The sequence below is a fragment of the Pipistrellus kuhlii genome, unplaced genomic scaffold (assembly GCF_014108245.1).
Source record: "Pipistrellus kuhlii isolate mPipKuh1 unplaced genomic scaffold, mPipKuh1.p scaffold_m20_p_3, whole genome shotgun sequence".
Classification (NCBI taxonomy): Eukaryota; Metazoa; Chordata; class Mammalia; order Chiroptera; family Vespertilionidae; genus Pipistrellus; species Pipistrellus kuhlii.
In genome coordinates, this window is record NW_023425529.1 from 165,845,324 (window position 1) to 165,852,840 (window position 7,517).

A 7,517-nucleotide genomic window follows, 5' to 3' on the forward strand; every position below is an offset into this window, starting at 1 on the left:
TTATAGCTAAGAAGATAGACACAGAGGTCAATAGGTCAGGATAGAAGTTTCAAAAACACATCTCACCCATAGCGTGGTCAAAAATTTTGTGGGGAACAGATTCCCAAAGGTATTTTATTCTTTAGTTACGATCTTATTACTTGACAAAGAAGAGGCCATTAATACTGAATATAGTAATTTAATTAGTATTATAAAGCTTATCATAGACTAGACCTTTTAGCAGTTATAGTTTAAAAATACTTATAGAAAGCTTTAGCAGTTTTTTAAATTTATCTTTTTTTTTTTTTACAGTATAAAATCTTTAGATTTAGAATTAGGCAGCTGGACTCAGTTTAGCTGATCCCAATTTTGTTGGCAACATCCAAAGGATCATAGCAGGAGCCAGTTGAACATATGCCTTCTTCTCTCCATCAGGCCTGATCAGGCTGTTGACCTTGGCCACATCAATGTCATAGACCTTCTTCACAGTATGTTTGACCTGGCGCTTGTTGTCCTCGACATTGCAATGAACACAAATGAGTTGTCTTCTATCTTCTTCATGGCTGACTCGGTGGTCAGGAGGAATTTGATGATGGCATAGTAGTCAAGCTTGCTTCTCCTGGGTGTGCTCTTCCGAGGATATTTAGGCTGCCTTGGCAGCTTTAGTGTCTTTGGCCCTTGGAAGGTGGGTGATGTGCAGATTTTCTTTCTTTTGTGGTTCTGGACGCCTTTCAGCTTTGCTCCCTTTGCCTCCAAAGCCTTTGCTTTAGCTTTGGCTTTGGGAGGGGCAGGGCCTTCCTTCTTAGCTTCCAGCAACATCTCCATAAAAAGGTAAAATTTATCTTTATTGTTGAAAGATGACTCACGTTTTATCCGCCATTGACCTTCTCTACCCACATGGGTCCCTTCCCCCCAGGCCTTGACCACACTATTATCCGTGTCCATGGGTTATACATATATGCATATAAGTTCTAAAGATGTTCAAGATAATTCTGAAAAGAAATGTTTGTATTTTCTAAACATTGGGTATTCATATAAAAAAATGATGAATGTTGGCCCAGACCTAACATTATCTTAAAAAACTAAGTCAAGCCCAGCCTGTGTGACTCAGTAGCTGAACATAGACCTATGGGCCACGTGGTCACAGTTTGATTCCTGATCAGGGCACATGTCCAGGTTGTGGCTAGATCCCCAGTGTGGGCATTCAGGAGGCGGCCAATCAATAACTTTCTCTCATCACTGATGTTCCTCTCTCTCCCTCTCTTTTCCTCCCTGAAATTAATAAAAATATATTTTTTTAAAAATTAAGTCAAAATGATTAGTAGATTTTTAGGTCTTAGAAGACCTATGTTTTTAGAAAGAAACATTAAAAAGCTCTTTGGAAATGGAGATAGGCAACTATATCTTAGGTAAAACACATAAAATAAAACTAGAAAATGAAAAATTAGATAAGTTGGACTTCATCAAAAATTTAAAAATATGCTTTTAAAAAGATACTGTTAAAAATAATGACATGCACAGATTAGGGAAAATGTTTTTAAAACATTTGAGAAATTTGAGAAAGAACTGGTCTGCAGAGTATACAAGTAGTTTTTTCACAACTCAGTAATAAGAAAACTCAGCAATAAGAAAACAAACAATCCATTAAAAATGGGCTGAGATTTTTAGTCACTTCACCAGAAAAGGCAAATGGGTAAATGGATCTTCATTCATTGCAGTACATGAAAAAATTTATGAAAATCATTAGTCATTCAGGAGATGGGAGATGCAAATTACAATCACAATAAGTTATTGCTAAGCACCTGTTAGAATAAACTCAATTAAAGAAAAATAAATGGTAATAACAAGTGTCTACAAATGTATATGCAAGCCAACTGGTATTCTCATATATTGCCAAAGGGGATGCAGGATTGATGTAGCCACTTAGGAAAACAGTTTGGCAATTTCTTCTGAAGTTAAATATTTACTTATATTATCCAGCAATCTCACTCTTAGGTATTTACCCAAGTGAGATAGAAACATATGTTCACAGAAAAGGCATACACATTTTTTTTCTAGTGGCTTTATTACCAAAATTGGAAATAAACCAACTTTCTATCAAGTGAAAAATGGATAAACAATGGTACATCTGTAAACTGAAACACTAATAAAAAAATCATACCTAGAAAAGAAGCTACTGATAGTAATTCCACATTGATAAAACTCACAATGCTATGTGAAAAAAATTCAGGATCAAACAGCTGTATACTATATTATTCTATTTATATGATATTCTGGAAAAATAAAAACAGTAAGGACTGAAAACATGAGAGAGTTTGCCAGGAGCTGTGGCTGAGAGTAGGAGATTGGCTCCAAATAAACATGGACGATTTTTGGTATGAAGAAAATATTTTGTATCTTCATCATAGTGGTTATGTAACTACATATTTATCAATATTTATAAAATTGTACAACAGAAAAAGGTGATTTTTACTGTTTGTAAATTATAATTTAATAAAATTAACCTTAAAAGAAGAGGATGGCCCAGCACTCAGTGGTTGAGTGTTAACTTATGAACCAGGAGGTCACAGTTCAATTCCTTGTCAGGGTACATGCCTGGGATTTGGGATTGATCTCCAGTAGGAGATGTGCAGGAAGCAGTGGATCATAAATGATTCTTTCTCATCACTGATGTTTCTATCTCTCCCTCTCCATTCTTCTCTGAAATCAATAAAAATATATTTTTTAAAAAACCACATATATATCCTATATAATAAAAGGCTAATATGCAAATAGACTGAATGGTGGAACAATCAACCAACCAAATAACCAGATTGCTATGATGTACACTGTCCACCAGGGTGTGTACATGTAACATGGTGGGTGTCAGCAGCAGGCAGCAGATCATGGAACACGGCAGCAGGTAAGAGGGGGTACCAGACCAAAATGAAGCACCAGTCGCTGTTATCCGGGTGAGCCCCTGGTGGTTACTGAAAATTCTTTGCTCCCATGTGCAATGGTCCTGCCCAGCACTCACACCTGCTGGCAGTACCCACCCCACTCACACTTGCTGCCAGTGCCTGAGCTGTCGTTTGCACCCACTGCTGGTGCCTGGTGCCAACCCTGATTGCTCGACCTTGTCAGTGGGTGCGAGTGCCAGATTCAGGCCCTGATTGTTCCTCAGAGCTTCTCCACCTCCCTCTGCTCCTGAGAGGTGATCAGGGCAGCAACCACTGCTTATACCTGCTGCTGGTGGCAGCCACAATTGCTCTATGCCATCAGCAGATGCAAGCGGGGTTGGCACCATCAGTGGATAGGAGCAGAGTTGATGGGAGCCGGGCTACCAGCAGACAGGGCTCTGGGGGCCAGGCAAGGAAGGGCAAGACAGGGGTGCAGATGATGGGTAGATACCTGCCCCTGTTCAAACTGCACCTCACAGCCCACAGTTTCAAGGTGCACAAATTTGTGCACTGGGCCCATTGTGTGTGTGTGTGTGTGTGTGTGTGTGTGTCTGTGTGTGTGTGTGTGTGTGTGTAAGTAACATTTTTTGCCACATTCCAAGAAGGCTTTGTATTATATAATACAGTTCTCTTCAAATTGATAAAAATTAAATGATACACTTAAATCTTCCAAAATAGTAATCTTGGTTGACATTGTAAAGAAATTTCTAATTTTCATCTCAGTAATATCTCACATAGCATCTAACACAGCACTGAACACAGAGTGCTTAGAAAACCATAAAGCATCCACAGGCCAAGTTTGTGATAGTTTGATTGTGTCTATATATGGTATGTTAATTTCATTACTGACTGATCTTGAAGACTTCCTGTTATTTTCAAGTTCAAAACAAAACAAAACAAAACAAAAAACACATTAGTAGCTGGTAGAATTTTTTTTCCCCCCCTCATGATGTTATTTCAAACATGCAGAGAAGAGTAGGATAAATTGTGTTTAATGGGTCTAAATGTAGACTATTTTTTTACCTGCTTCCACCTCTAAGATTTTAAGTGGAATCTTGGGATTAAGACTATTTGGTAAATTATTGAGAAAATAAAATATTTGTAAAGCAGGTAAGGAAAAGACATTTTTTTTTGAAGGAGTATTCAGTTTAGATGATTAAACTAAGGTAGCAAGTGAACTAAAACAGTAGTAAAATTATGTAAGACATAAGAAATTCTTCTGTCATGGAAGAATAATACACAAAAACCATTAAAGCTCAGGTGTGAAGTCAAAGACTTGGGAAGCTGATATTACCAAGAGTTCAGAACTGCTTTGTTATTAGAGACATAACTGAAGGTCATACCCTTGAGATTAAATGTGTGGAAGATAGTTCTTTCCAGGGAAAAGGTAGTGCCAGCTAACATGAGGCCAATCAATATGTAACAGTAATTTCATAAGTAGGATTGCTGTGTAACTATATGACAGGATAGAGCTTCAGAAAAATTATATTTTAGTACAGAAAAAACAGAACCATCAGGTAAGGAAGGAAAAATCAGCAAATATCTGAAAGTTTACATTAGGGAGATTCAGGTTTTTTTGGGGGGTCTAATGCTTATACAATTAGGGAACACTTTAAAAAAGATTATGATTGAAAAATTTGATTAAAAAAGTTAATATGTATTTAGAATGTAAGAAGAAATCTCATCAAATGACAAATTCATGAAATGTTATATAAATATTACAAAATCTGGGGAAAAACAATAATAATTAATATGCTGACATATTCCTATTATAACTTCTGCAATTTTGTCTGTCATATAATTTGATTGCCTTTTCTATGACAAAGATTATCTTATAATATCTTTCCCTAGATAGGTAATGAGTTGTTGTTGTTTTTTTAACATCATTGATCAAAACATTTTTGCTATCTATAATCTAGAAAAATCTTTCTGTTTCATAAGTTAGAGTTGGTTATGTCATGTAAATTATTAGGATTGTTGTCAAATTTGTGACTCTTCTCCCATGTTTATTTCAGATATGAACTATTACAAATAAAGTTGATGTTTATAGTACTGCTACAGATTTAAGCCTTTCAAAAAAGAATTGGGATAAATCCTGTTTTGCACAATTTCCATCAAAAAGAAGAAAAAAACCCATATGATTCTTTTATAATTATATATGCTGCTTATGAATACACTAGAGGCCAGGTGGACAAAATTGTGCACTTGGAGGGGTTGTCCCTCAACCCATCCTACATCCCCTCCAATCTAGGACCCCTCAGGAGTTGTTTGACTGCCAGTTTACAGGGATCGGGCCTAAACTGACAGTCAGACATCCCTCTCACAATCCAAGACTGCTGGCTCCCAACTGCTCGCCTGCCTGCCTTCTTTATTGTCCCTAACCGCTTCTTCCTGCCAGCCTGATCACCCCCTAACCACTCCCATGCCAGCCTGATTGATGTCTAACTGCTCCCCTGACAGCTTGTTTGTCCTCAACTTCCCTCCTCTGCCAGCCTGGTCACCCCTAACTGCCTTCCCCTGCAGGGTTGATCACCTCCCAACTGCCCTCCCTTGCTTGCCTGATCACCCATAACTGCCCTCCCTTGCAGGCCTGGTCCCTCCCAACAGCCCTCCCCTGGTGGCCATTTTGTGTCCACATGGGGGCAGCCATCTTGTGTGTTGGAGTGATGGTCAATCTGCTTATTACTCTTTCATTAGATAGGATAGAGGCCTGGTGCATGGGTGGGGACCAGCTGGTTTGCCCTGAAGGGTGTCCTCGATCAGGGTAAGGGTTCTCTTGGAGCATGGGGCAGCCTGAGTGAGGGGCCTGTGGTGGTTTTCAGGCCAGCCACACAAGCAAAGGCAACACAAGCAAAGGCCCTGGTATCTGGAATTCATTTACCTTCTACAATTGAAACTTTGTAGCCTGGAGTGTAGCCAAGCTTCCTGCTTGCTCTGAGGCGGCAGCCATTTCTGTTGGGGCTCATGTATCTTCTATAATTGAAACTTTGTAGCTTTAAGCAGAGGCCTGGGCTAGCCAGGGTGTGCTGAAAGCTTTGATTCTTCCATTGCCTGGGAAACCCAAGCCTCCTTCCTGCTCTCTGTGGCCCGGGTTTATTTGCATACTTGTTCTGATTGGCTGGTGAGTATGGCTGGTGGGTGTAGCTGAGTGATGGTTAATTTGCATATTACTCTTTTATTAGGTAGGATTCTTGACAGGAGAGAACTTTTTTTACTAGATGTTGTAAAACAGAATCTTCTGCTTATAATTTTATTCAGGAAATTATTAGAAAAAACTCCCCACAGATAGTTTATAGTTTATATATTTCATACTTCTTTCTCTTTCACTATCCACATACCTCCATGGTAGACACTCTCCTATTATGATACCAATATTCATATCATAATGCAAACTATGACTACAGATGACTTAACTGTATACCCAGAAGTAGACCCATTCACAGTAAGCCCAATGTACACTTAATTCAACTGTGACAAGACACAGCCACTCCAATGTAACCCAACAGACACTAGGGAAGGTGTGAAGTAAGTCAATCTTTATAAATTACAGATTATGTTAGGTTTTCAAATTTTACAAAAACATATAATCATGTGAACAAATTGCTAGAATGTCACCAGGGCCAAGCAAGCAATGGCTCCTGAAGTTTAAAGGTTAAATATTCATTTATTTAGAAAAACACTATTTAGAAAATGACACTATTCAGCTTTCCCATTTTGTAAATGTACGTAAAATTTGCGTTAAAAAATCCCATTTTTAAAATTGTAAAATTGAATATATGTCAGGGAAGTGCATGTATTAGTCTCCTAGAACTGTCAAAACAAACTACCACAGACTGGGTGGCTTGAACAGCAGTATTAATTTTCTCACAGTTCTGGAGTCTGGAAGGCCAAGATCAAGGTGCTGATGTCTCCTTATATTTTTCTCCTTGGCTTGCGGGTGTTGTCCTGCCTGTTGTGTATCATAGGACCTTTCTCTGTGAGCATGCATCCCTGGTGTCTCTTCTCATAAGGAAAGAGACCAATCTTATTGAATTAAGGCCACATTCAAATTACATCCTTAAAAGCCTTCTCTCCAAAGATAGAGCTTGGACATATAAATAAGAATGGTAATGAATTTCAGTTCATAATTATGCAGAAAACAAATATGTAAATGATCATAAAGCAAACACACCTAGAAACATCATCCAAGTTAAATATAGAATATCGCTATTATTGAAACACTTTTCTCACACCCATAGTCCACAAATCCTTTCCTGATCACACGATCCTTCCTCACACCAGAGATAACCATTCTTTCTGACTTATATTTATTTCATTATAGTTTTACCACCTATGTATGCAACCTTAAATTATGTATGTACAGTTTAGTCTACTTTTGAAATTTGCATAATGGTTTGGATTCATATGTATTGTTTTGGGCCATGCATTTTTGTACAACATATTACTTGTGAGATTCATCATAATGCATTTAGTTTGCTCATTTTTCTTAAAGGAAAAAATATTAAGTATTTAGGCTTGAAGGTCATGTGGTCTCTGTAATAATTCTCTTAGTTCTGCCATTGTATTATGAAAACAGTATAGACAAATGTAAATGAATGG

General features: G+C 37.9%; 1 pseudogene; it reads right to left on the minus strand.

Annotated features, from left to right (window-relative positions):
• Positions 1 to 262: 262 nt before the first annotated feature.
• LOC118730232 lies at positions 263 to 798 on the minus strand (annotated as a pseudogene).
• Between the last annotated feature and the right edge of the window lie 6,719 nt (positions 799 to 7,517).